The sequence below is a fragment of the Rhinatrema bivittatum genome, chromosome 16 (genome assembly GCF_901001135.1).
Source record: "Rhinatrema bivittatum chromosome 16, aRhiBiv1.1, whole genome shotgun sequence".
NCBI classification, from domain to species: domain Eukaryota; kingdom Metazoa; phylum Chordata; class Amphibia; order Gymnophiona; family Rhinatrematidae; genus Rhinatrema; species Rhinatrema bivittatum.
Window position 1 is genome coordinate 61895011 of NC_042630.1, and position 12000 is coordinate 61907010.

Genomic DNA, 12000 nt, shown 5'->3' on the forward strand with positions numbered 1-12000 from the left:
TCTAACACATTTTGCTAAATATAATATAAAAGTGTTAATAAAATATATCATCCATAATATATCGGGCTTGGTAGTGTGTCCGTCAGTACTCGCGCATGTTCCCCAGCCCGCCAATAGATGGCGCAGTTGGCTCCCTGGCTGCCTAGGAGCCTCAAACACGCCGTCATGTAACAACACTAGCTACAAGAGGCACTCCTGGGGGAATTCTGAGCTACTGCGGAATGCAGATTTTGCACAGAATTCCTCCTTCCTGCTGATTTCCTCCCTCACCTCACCAATTTCCTCACTCACCGTAAAACTGTTCAAAACCAGAAGGACAGTGGCCATCGCAGGACAGGCAGAAAATAGCAGAGGAGACCCTGGCATGCCACGAACGGCGTGGGTCCCAACGGCATGCAGGTGAGAAAAAATGTGTGTCGGGGAGGGTGAGAATGAGAGAGAGCATGGGGGAGGATGCCGGCGAGAGAGAATGTGTGTGTGAGAGAGGGGGATGACAGAGACCATGGTTGGTAAGAGGGGGGTGAGCAGGGTGTGAGAGAGAGCATGGGAGGTAAGAGAGGGTGGGTGGTCCTGTGCAATGCCAGTGACAGAGAATGTGTGTCGGGGAGTGTGAGAGAGAGCAGGAGGGTGTGAGAGAGAGCATGGAGGTGGGCTGTCGGTGAGAGAATGTGTGTGTGACAGAGGAGAGGGGATGTGGGGGAGTGCGAGAGACAGCTTGCTAAATAAACTTTTTCCAGCCCAGGCTTTAGCAAATCTGCCTCTACGTCCCTTGCCTTGGGTGAAAACAATTTTGTTTTTCCTTTTCAGCTAACACTTCCATACAAGAGCATATGTGCCAGTAAAAAGGCTCACCGCCCGGGCGTGGAACAGGTACAGTTTCTAGTAGGGATGTGAATTGTTTTTTGACGATTTAAAAAAATTGTCAGATATTTTTTAAATCGTCAAAAATCATTAGAGTCGCGATACAATACAAATTCCCCCAATTTATCGTCAAAAATCGTTAAATCAGGCACGGAAATTATTTGAGGGGAGGGCGGGAAAACCGGCACACCAAAACAACCCCTAAACCCACTCTGACCCTTTAAAACCAATCCCTTACCCTCCCCCACCCTCCTGAACCCCCCCCAAAATGTTAAATTACCTGGTGGTCCAGTGGGGGGGGGGGGGGTCCCGGCGCGATCTCCCGCTCTCGGGCCATCGGCGCCATTTTGGCTGCCACTAACATAAATGGTGCCGATGGCCCGATAAAAAAAAAACCCACCTGACCCTTTAAACCGACCCCCTTAGCCTCCCCCACCCTCCCGACCCCCCAAAAAAACTTTTAACATTACCTGGTGGTCCGGGGGGGGGGCGCGGGGAGCAATCTCCTGCTCTCGGGCCATCGGCTGCCACTCATAAAGATGGCGCCGATGGCCCTTTGCCCTTACCATGTGACAGGGTATCCGTGCCATTGGCCGGCCCCTGTCATATGGTAGGAGCACTGGATGGCCTTATTGCCAGTATTCAAAATGGCGCCGGCGCTACCTTTGCCCTCACTATGTCATAGGGGCCGACGGTCGGAGTGAATGACTAATAGGCTCATTCACATGCATTTGCATGTGATGAGCTCTATTTCCTTCACTTTGCGTCGGTGTGAAGGGGTCTATGTCCCAACCCAGAGATATAGGCTAAAAACCCCGGAACCAAAAGTCCTAGAAAAGGGGGGGAGGAAAACACAGCAACACCAAGCCAAGGAAATACCTTGGTTCCTTCCCCCATTAACTATCGAGCCAGAAAAATCCACAGGTGTGGGAAATAAAGGGTGGAGCTCCAGAAGCCAATCCGTGGCTACAGGGGATTGGCCATACTGAGGGTGGGACCACACTAGCCAATCCCTTACTAAAGGAGGAGGAGTTTCCACCATATAAAAAGGACTCCATAGCAGCGCAGCCTCAGTCTCCTGCCAGGGACATAGAGAGAAGGATAAGAACATAAGAAATTGCCATGCTGGGTCAGACCACGGGTCCATCAAGCCCAGCATCCTGTTTCCAACAGAGGCCAAAACCAGGCCACAAGAACCTGGCAATTACCTAAACACTAAGAAGAACCCATGCTACTGATGCAATTAATAGCAGTGGCTATTCCATAAGAATAATTGATTAATAGCCATTAATGGACTTCTCTACTGACTTCTCTACTGATTGCTCTGAAAGAATTGGACTCTGGATGTTCCTGCTACAGTAAGGAAGAAGGACAGCCACAGTGATCACAAAGAAGATGAGCTTGTGCTTACAAAAAGCTCCTACTTGTTTGATATACTAGTTTAAAGGTTAATTCACCAGCAACTGCCAGCAGGTGGTTGTATCTTTTGGACAAGTTGAATATTCCAGAGGTATGGTGAGAGGTGGCAGTTAGGCCCATTGGGCCAGACTTTTTTGACTTTGTGAAAAGGTATGGAGATTTAGCTCTTGTTTTCTCCTGGATGATGCAGAGGACTGAAAACAAGACTAAAGATTTAAGGTGAACTTTTGTTAGCTAAGCAGCTGGCTCAATGGGGAGGGCACCTGCCTTCTAATCTGGCCAGAGCTGGTTCAAACTCTGCCTGGGGACTTGTAAAGAAAAAAAACTGTATATAACTTCCAACTGAGTTTCAAGTGTTTAGGAAAGCGCTTCCAGAGATGGGACCCTTCAAGACAGAGTTGGAAGTCCACAGACCAGAGGGTGTGTGACAGTCTGACAAGTGATAAATAGGTGCTAACCCCCCTTATTACATTAGGGGGTGGATTAGTGCCCATTTAACCCACATCCGACAGGGGGTTATACAGAGTGCACTGTATTGTATCAGCTGCAGGGAAATGCTAAAAGAAATTAGGGAAGCTATGAAAATCAGCATCACAGTAAAAATGGGGTGATTTTAATTACCTCAGTATTGATGAGGTGAATGTTACATCAGGGCATTCTAGAGAAGAACATATGCTAGTTGAAATAAATGACTGTTTCATGGAGCAACTGATACACAGAGGAAAATAGCTTAGACCTAGTCCTTAGTGGAATTTGGTGTGAGAGGTAACAGTGTTGGAGTCTCTTGCATTAGTGATCACAACATTATTAAATTTGACTCAATAATTCAGGGAGCACACTAAAGAAATCTATTGTGACAGCATTTAACTTTCAAAAAAGGTGACTATGTTAAAATGAGGAAATTAATTAGGAAGAAACAGAGGAGAAACTGCAATGGTTAAGGGGTAGATTTTATAAATGTACGCCAGATTTTATAAGATCTGTGTGTATCTTATAAAATCCTGGGTTGGCACGAGCAAAGGGGGTGCACATTTGTGCACCTTGCACGCACTGCCCATTCCCTCCAAGGCCGCTCTGAAATCGGAGTGGCCTTGGAGGGAACTTTCCTTCAGCCCCGCTAACTTTATTTTGAAAGTTACGCCTGCTCCAATCTGCCGCCGCGTGCTTCCCCAGCCCGGGAGTGATTTTCAGAGGCCTCGGCCACGCCCCCGGGCCGGTGCCTTGCCCCTGACACGCCCCCGGAACACCCCGAACATTGCGCCACCGCCCCTGACACGCCCCTTAGCAAAGCCCCAGGACTTGCATGCGTCGCCGAGCCTATGCAGAATAGGCTCAGTGGGCGCAGGGGGGTTTTGAAAGGGTTACGTGCATAACTTATGCAAGTAAGCCTTTTAAAATCTACCCCTAAGAGTTTACCTCAGGCATGAATGTTTAAAAATACCAGACCAGATGTATTTTCCATGCATTAGAAAAAGTGGAAGGAAGGACAGACTACTGGCTTAGTTAAAAGATGAGTTTGGAGAGTCTTTAATATCTAAAAGAACATCTTTCAAGATATAGAAGAGGGATCTGAATTAAGAAAACTGGAAACATAAGCACTGATAAGTCAGATGCAAAGATTGATAAGGAAGGCAAAGAGAATTTGAAAGTAAACTTGCAATTGAAGCAAAAACTCCTATAAAACTTTTCATTTACATTAAAGCTAAAAAAAAACAACCTTCAAGGGAATGAGTTGACCTTTAAATGTGGTAAAAAGAGCACTTAAGGATGGCAAAGCCATAGCAGAGACTAAGTTAATTCTTTGCTTCAGTATTCACTGACGAAGATGAGAGAGATATACCATGCCAGCAATGATATTCAAAGCTGATGATGCAGAGTAACTGAAACAAATCTCAGTGAACCTGGAAGATGTACTAGGGTAAACAGACAGACTAAAGAGTAGCAAATCACCTGGAATGGTTGGTATATATCCCACAGTGCTGAAAGTACTAAGAAATTAAATTTTTGACCTACTTTGGAAATTTGTAAACTATCAGTAACATCATCTATGGCACCTGAGGACTGAGGGTGGGCAATTTAATGCCAATTTTTAAAAAGCAATCAAGGGATGATCCAGGAAACTACAGATCAGTGAGTCTGATGCCCACGCCAGGTAAAATGATAGTTTCTATCATAAAGAACAAAATGACTGAACATATAGAAAGGCATAGTTTAACTGGACAAAACCAACATGTATTTAACCAAGGGAAGACTTTCTTCACAAATCTGCTACATTATATAGAGCGTGTAAATAAACATGTGGACAAAGGTGAACCAGTTGATTTAGTGTATCTAGATTTCTAGAAAGCATTTGACAAAGGCCCTCATAAGATACTACTTAGGAAATTAAAATGTCATTGCAATGGGGGCAGTGTCCTATTGTGGATGACAACTGTTTAAAATATAGAAAACAGAGTAGGGCTCAATGGTAGATTTTTCACAGTGGAGAAAGCTGAATAGTGGAATGCCCCATTTATCTGTTTCTTGACCACTTCTTAATCTATTGATAAACAACCTGGAAATGGGAACAACAAGTGAGGTGATCAAATTTGCCGATGACCCAAAATATTTCAAAGTTGTTAAATCACAGGAGGAATGTGAGAAACTGCAAGAGGAAATTGTAAAACTGGGAGACTGGGCATGCAAAAGGCAAATAACAACATTTAATGTGGGCAAGTGCAAAGTGATGCACAGGTAAGAATAACCCAAATTATAGCTACAAAATGCAAGATTCCACATTACAAGTAACCACTCAGGAAAAGAGTCTAGGTGCTATAATTGAAAATGACCAAGAACAGCAGCCAATAAATTAAATAGAATGCTAGGGATTATTGGGAAAGGATAGGAGAATAAAACAGAGAATATTACAATACCTCTGTATCACTATATGGTGTGACATCATCTTGGTTATTGAGTGCAGTTCTGGTCATCACATCTCAAAAAAGATATTGAAGAATTAGAAAAGGTACAATGATAAAGGGGCTAGAACAATTCCCCTATGAAGAGACTAAACAGATTAGGACTCTTCACCTTGGAGAAGAGAGGGCTGAGAGGAGATATAATAGAGGTCTATAAAATGAGTGAAATGGAATGAGTAAATGCAATCCATTGTTTACTCTTTCAAAGAGTACAAAGACTAGGATATAAACAAATTACTAGGTGATACATTTAAAACAGATAAAATATTGTTTACTCAACACATAATTAAGCTCTGGAATTTATTGCTAGAGGATGTGATGGAATCTATTATTGCAGTTGCATTAAAAAAAAAAAAGGTTTGAACAAACTCTTAGTGGAAAAGTTCATAAAAAATTAAGGTGGTCTTGGGGGAACTCCAATGCTTATATCTGTTAGATTTGTGGACCCTTGGGCCAGCTGAAACAGGTGGTGATGCACTGTGGGGAGCCCACAGTGGACATCACAGCTGGGAGGCGGTGCTGAAGAGGTTGTCCTGGGAAGGCTTCACCATTGGAAGTTCGAGGTCCCCCCAGCAGGAGCCCGTAGGTATCCGGGTCTCTTGGACTTAGGGGAGATCCTCTGCGACCAAGGACCAGAAGAGAAGCCCTGAAGGGGTAGTCCAATGAAGCGGCTGAGCACAGGAGGTCTGAAGAGACTTCACCCTTGGAAGCCTGCGGTCCTCCCGGGAGGAGCCCGAGAGGACCCAAGCTGCTGGGACTTAGGCGAGACCTCCAGGCGGGTGAAGAACAGGATACCTGAGGAAGACGAGAGGTCTGGAGATGGAGTCCAGGCAGGGGCAGAGGCTGAAGCTGGAGTCAGTAGATGAGCCAAGGTTGGAAGCCAGGAAACAGAAGCAGGAGAAGTCTGAAGAGCAGCAACTAGTGACTCAAGAGAATGAACCTCATTGCAAGGCAAGGCATTGAGGCAGCTGCAGGATTTAAATAACCCTGCAGAGTCTGACATCATCTCTAGGGCTGTCCTTCAATTCCCGCGCTGGCCCCTTTAAATCTGGAGCCCCCTGTGCACGCGCACGCCTAGGGGGTGGGGCCAGCGGAGGCTCGGCGGTGTCTCCCTCGCAGAGGGAACGCTGCGGCAGGAGGCAATTTGGGCCTAGATGGCCGAAGGAGGCTTCCAGTGGCACGGGCCGGCCCCGAGGTAGGTGAAGGGACCGGGGCATGGCCCAGGACCGTAACAATCTCTGTGATAATTTATTTATTTATTTATTTATTTTTGGTTTTTATATACCGGGAGTTCCTGTATACAATACATATCACTCCGGTTCACATTTAACAGAGTTAACTATCGCCGGGGAGGCGGTTTACATGGAACATATCGAATAAAACGGATAATCTATAGTAAAGTACAAACTATTATGAAACACAACAATCTCTGTGATAATAATGGGAACTCTCTTCCCCTTGGCATCCTGCCAGGTACTTGTGACCTGGATTTCAAAAGGGTATGGGATAAACACTGGATCCATAAAGGCTAGAGGATGGGAATGAAGAGAAGAGCCATGGGGTGGATTACTTGAATGGAGGCTACTACCTGGTGATTACTACCCTTACTCAATAAAGCTTTGCAGGGTTAATGCTACTTCAACATTGCTCTCTGCTTCAACGGCAAGGGAATTGTGGAAAATAGGATTTGCATTCAGACAACCAAAAAGGACTGAGCTTCACAATCTGGGTAAACAAATAAGTGTGGGGGTAGCTTGCTTATTACGGCGGTTACTACCCTAAACCAATTAAGCCTGATACATCACTTTGAATGCATATACAGAGTTTCTCCCTGCTTCAACAGCAGGGGGAAATGTGGAAACCAGGATTTACATACAGACAACATCCAAAAAGGCATTGATCTGTGAGTCTGGGTAAACAAGCACTGGGGTAACTTGCTTGATGCCCGGCGGTTACTGCCCTTAACCATTAAGCCTTAAGCTTACCTTTGCTGCAACTCCAACATTACTCTCTGCATGAATGACAGGGGATGGCAGGAAATTTGAACTTGGTGGGTGGTTGAAACATAAGTGTGGGAACTTGCTGGGCAGACTAGATGGGCCGATTGGTCTTTTTCTGCCAGTATTTCTATGGATTGGCACTAGAGATGTGAATTGTGTTTTGTGTTCATGTCGTTTTTCGGCCACCGCGGGAAATGTCATTTTTTTGCGGTTCAGGGTTTTTCTTTTTTTTGGTTAGTGTGTGCTAACTCCGCATTAGCGCGCACTAACGAACCATTAGATTTTGTTAGTACACGCTAACTCCGGTTAGTGCGCACTAATCTGAAAAAGCGGGAAAATCCCAATTGTTTTTAGGGCTCCCCGAAACATGCCAAATTGGTCAATTTTGTTAATTTTCCAATTCAGCAAAACTGAATGCACATCTCTAATTGGCACTGTTGGAAACAGGATCCTGGGCTTACTCGACCTTTGCTATGACCCAGCAGGGCAGATCTTATGTTCTTAGGTTTCCTTATGGGACCATGGAAGCAGTCATCCAGCAGTGTCAATCTGTCAGCACATTTTTTCCGTAAATGAAAATCAAAGCCTGTATAGGAAGTTTTGTTTCCTTTCTGCCTCCAAAATGAATAATCAGAACCAGCTCCTTGCATGACTGAATTCCTGATATTAAGTCAGGATTTTTGGAACAAGGAAAAATAGCTACAGAACAGAAGCAGGTTGAATAGGGTCAAATGGAGGAAGAGAGAGGAAGGATCCAGAACGAACCCTGGAAGTTTCAAAGCTACAGAGAAGAAGGAAGCCTCTCTCTCCATTTGATGGTCTGAGCCTGAAGGTCAGAGAGCACAGAGATAAAGGAAGGGAATTGACTGCTGTGAAATGGAGGTAATGGGAGAAGAGGCCATTGCTCCAGTCTTATTTGAGCCTCAGAGCCAATGCTTACATTTCTATTTGACTCATTCTCCTCCCCTGGATTGGTAGCCTGTGGCAGAGAGAGAGCGAGACGCTGCTTAACCCTGAGTTACTGGGGATTTCAGAAAGATTACGTGGACTCAGATAAGCAGGGAAATAAGACTTGAGAAATCAGTTTCAAAAACAGCCCTGGAATCTTATTTCCTTTACTCTGCACAGCAAGGATTATTTTGAATTCCAGGATAATCCCAGCATCAATGTTTGCAGCTTGACCAGTTCATAAATGGATTACAGTACCAAATAGGGAAACTTTTGAGCACAGACTTTATGGTAAATATTTATTTTATGTTTTATTAGGAGTAAAAATGTTCCTGTTATATTTCCCTCTACTAAATTCTTCATTGTTCTGTCACTTAGTCTATTTCCTAAATTATCTTTGTGACTATTTCATGTATTTTTGTATTTATCACATTTGTTTGTTCTGTTTTTCAACCATTTGAGATCAGATTACATTCAGATACTGTAGGTAGTTAGGAAAAATAAAGACAACAGATTTATTTAAGTTAAAGTTTATTCTTATATCTAGAGTTTGTTGTTTTGCCTCCAGTGGGGCCTTGGCAATCCTATGTCTGTGTCCCATACATAACAAGGGCATATCCTAGGATGGAAGAGAGTAGGCACAGAGGCACTCTCTAGCCCCAGTTAATCACAAACTCTTCAATAAAATGCATCTCTAATATATAAAGAAGGGGGTGCCCTAGGATGGTGGAGAGTAGGCACAGAGGCACTCTCTAGCCCCAGTTAATCACAAACTCTTCAATAAAATGCATCTCTAATATATAAAGAAGGGGGTGCCCTAGGATGGTGGAGAGTAGGCACAGAGGCACTCTCTAGCCCCAGATAATCACAAACTCTTCAATAAAATGCATCTCTAATATATAAAGAAGGGGGTACCCTAGGATGGTGGAGAGTAGGCACAGAGGCACTCTCTAGCCCCAGTTAATCACAAACCAATACAATGCATCTCTAATATATAAAGAAGGGGGTGCCCTAGGATGGTGGAGAGTAGGCACAGAGGCACTCTCTAGCCCCAGATAATCACAAACTCTTCAATACAATGCATCTCTAATATATAAAGAAGGGGGTACCCTAGGATGGTGGAGAGTAGACACAGAGGCACTCTCTAGCCCGTTAATCACAAACTCTTCAATACTATGCATCTCTAATATATAGAGGGGCCCAGTGGGTCTGTTTTCCAGCTTCCCCCTCCCTTTGCAACAGTTATACATTACCAGAGGGTGAGCAGAGGGTGTTATACATTACCGGAGGGTGAGCAGAGTGTGTGTCGGTGGGGGGTGGGGGGGGGGGGGCAGGCAATGTCACAAAACTATTTAGGCTCAACAGTCAATAAAATGGTTGACATGAAAAAATATATGAACTTTATTATTGGACATTCAGGTAAGAGCCATTCAGAAAAATGTATAGCAAAGCTTCCTTTCCTAGTCCACCCCATTGCTTCCCTGTGCATCTCTGCAGACTGTTCAAGTTCCACTTTCTCTCCCGCTAGGGTCTTCACCCTGCTGCTCCTCATTCCTCTCCTCAATTATCCCATCCTACACCAACTCTGCTCATTGGGAAAATCATTTTATCTGGGTCCTTCTCCTCCACTGCCATCCCTCAGCTGTGAGATTTCCACCTTTCTTCACCTTACACTTGGAGAAGACTTCCTGTGTTGATGTCCTGCTACCTCTCTGTCCTTATTCAAATTCAGTCTGAAAATAATTGTTTTCTTGCTGCTCTAATCTTAAGCTCTGATCACCCCACTCATAGCTTTGTTGATTTTAACCATTTTTCTTAATAAATGAATCTCCAAAGTTTCTTTTGCTCTGAGGATTGTCTTGATTAGATTGAAAGCTCTACTGAGTAGGGACTCTCTTTTTTTTTTTTTTTTTGTACAGTGCTGGATATGTCAAGTAGCCTTATAGAGGGGATCAAATGTACAATCTTATGAGGTTTTCATTCTCCTTTCTGCAGCACTGCCTCCCAAACCTCTCTTCCGGAATTCACAGTCAAGAAGGATTTCTGGTTATGCACAATGGAATTAATATTCACAAGCTTTCTCCTGCTATCTTTGGAGATTGCCTGGATAAATCTTGTGGTTGCAGGGTTCCTGACTGACTGCATTTTGTCTGGACAAATTACTGCACCCATAAAGCTTAGCTGGATGAAAGGGGGTACTCTAGGATGCTATACAGATCTAGCAGAGTTCCTAGGGCATTTAAGAATAGTTGGGCAGATCAGACATTCACTACTGGCTGGACAAAGTCACCTGGGAAACCCTGGCCAGTCAAACAGGTCTCAAATTGCTTAGATAACTATCTGGATATATTCAGTAACATTTTTATCTGGAAAACTCCCACTGAATATCTGAATAAAGTTATGCATTTACCTTTATCCTGACAGTGAGCTTTCTGAATACGGTCTGACCCTGAAGGTGAATATGCATGAGACAGATTTGCATATTGGGGGTAGTACCTGCAGTATTTTGTTCCATGAAATAAAACAGAATAGCTTCCAAAAAGATCATGCATTGTACATCAATCTAAAAGAATATGTAATACTTACATAGGACAAACATCTCCAGAAGGATATTTTCTGAATGTGGGCAAATATTTAAAAACATGAGAGGATACATGAAAAATTCCACCCAGTATCAGATCGCCATTCTTTGTGTAGTTTAAAACTGTATCGCCTTTTTTACCATACATGAGCTGTGACTTTTCTAATGCATGCTCCAGAGATGAAAATAAAAGCAGCATGACTTCCAGAAACTTCAGGCAAATGTTAATCATTTGTACGCTCGTATTACACACTGCCCTGATCCTTCTTTCTGCTGGATTTGCACATCAAGGAAACAATGAATCTTGCAAGTGATCCACTATGAGAGAATGTTCCTGCAAACTTATATTTTACAGAGAGTTATGAGTCAGCAGTGGAATCTTTTCCAGGTATTTTACAATGAATATAATTTCCCCTTCCTTTTATAATGCAGTTATTCGTGTTTTGTTCCTCTAGACCTCATCATATTATTAGAATGTTTTCTATAAGAGACAACATTTATTCTCAGAAGAGCAGAACAATTTAATTGCTGGCTTGAGAAATAATTGCTTATATCATCCCTTCTGCAAATTTTCAGACAAGTAAACATGGTAGACATGTTTGCAACTTCTAAGGGCATATTTCTAGGATATAACACTAAATTAATGTTTAATGAAGGTTATAAGTTATTCCAAAGAACTTGCAGATGTTTTGATGTGTGTTTGCATTGTTGCACATCCCGGCTGAGCTGGTGCTATGGCCAGGCCTTCTCCCCTCGGGCTCCCCTCCTTGAAGCATGGCCCATCCTCCCTCACAGCTGCAGCCAGCCCCCGGCATCCATGCTGTCCCATGGCATCTCCAGGGCCTTCGACCTCGCACCACTCTTCACGTCAGGACTCAGCATCCTCATCGGCGTCAGGTCCACCCAAGGCGCACGCGCGCGGATCAACTGGCCCTTTAAAGGGCCAAGGGTAAGAAACTCCTCCATGGCGCGCAGTGATGATGTCACTTGAGCCCTGTATAAAAGGCAGGGCTCAGTCTCCAGTTTCTTGCTTGGCAATCAGGTCGTGACATTTTTGTGAAACTTTGCCGTTCCTGCATTCCTGTCCTTGTTCCAGTGTTCCTGCGTCTGTTCCATGTTCAGCTACCCAGGTTGTACCTTCTCGGACTGATTCACGGTACTGAACTTGGCTTGCCTCTGACCACAATTGGACTGATACCCGGTATTGACCTCTGCTTGCCTTTGACCACGTTTG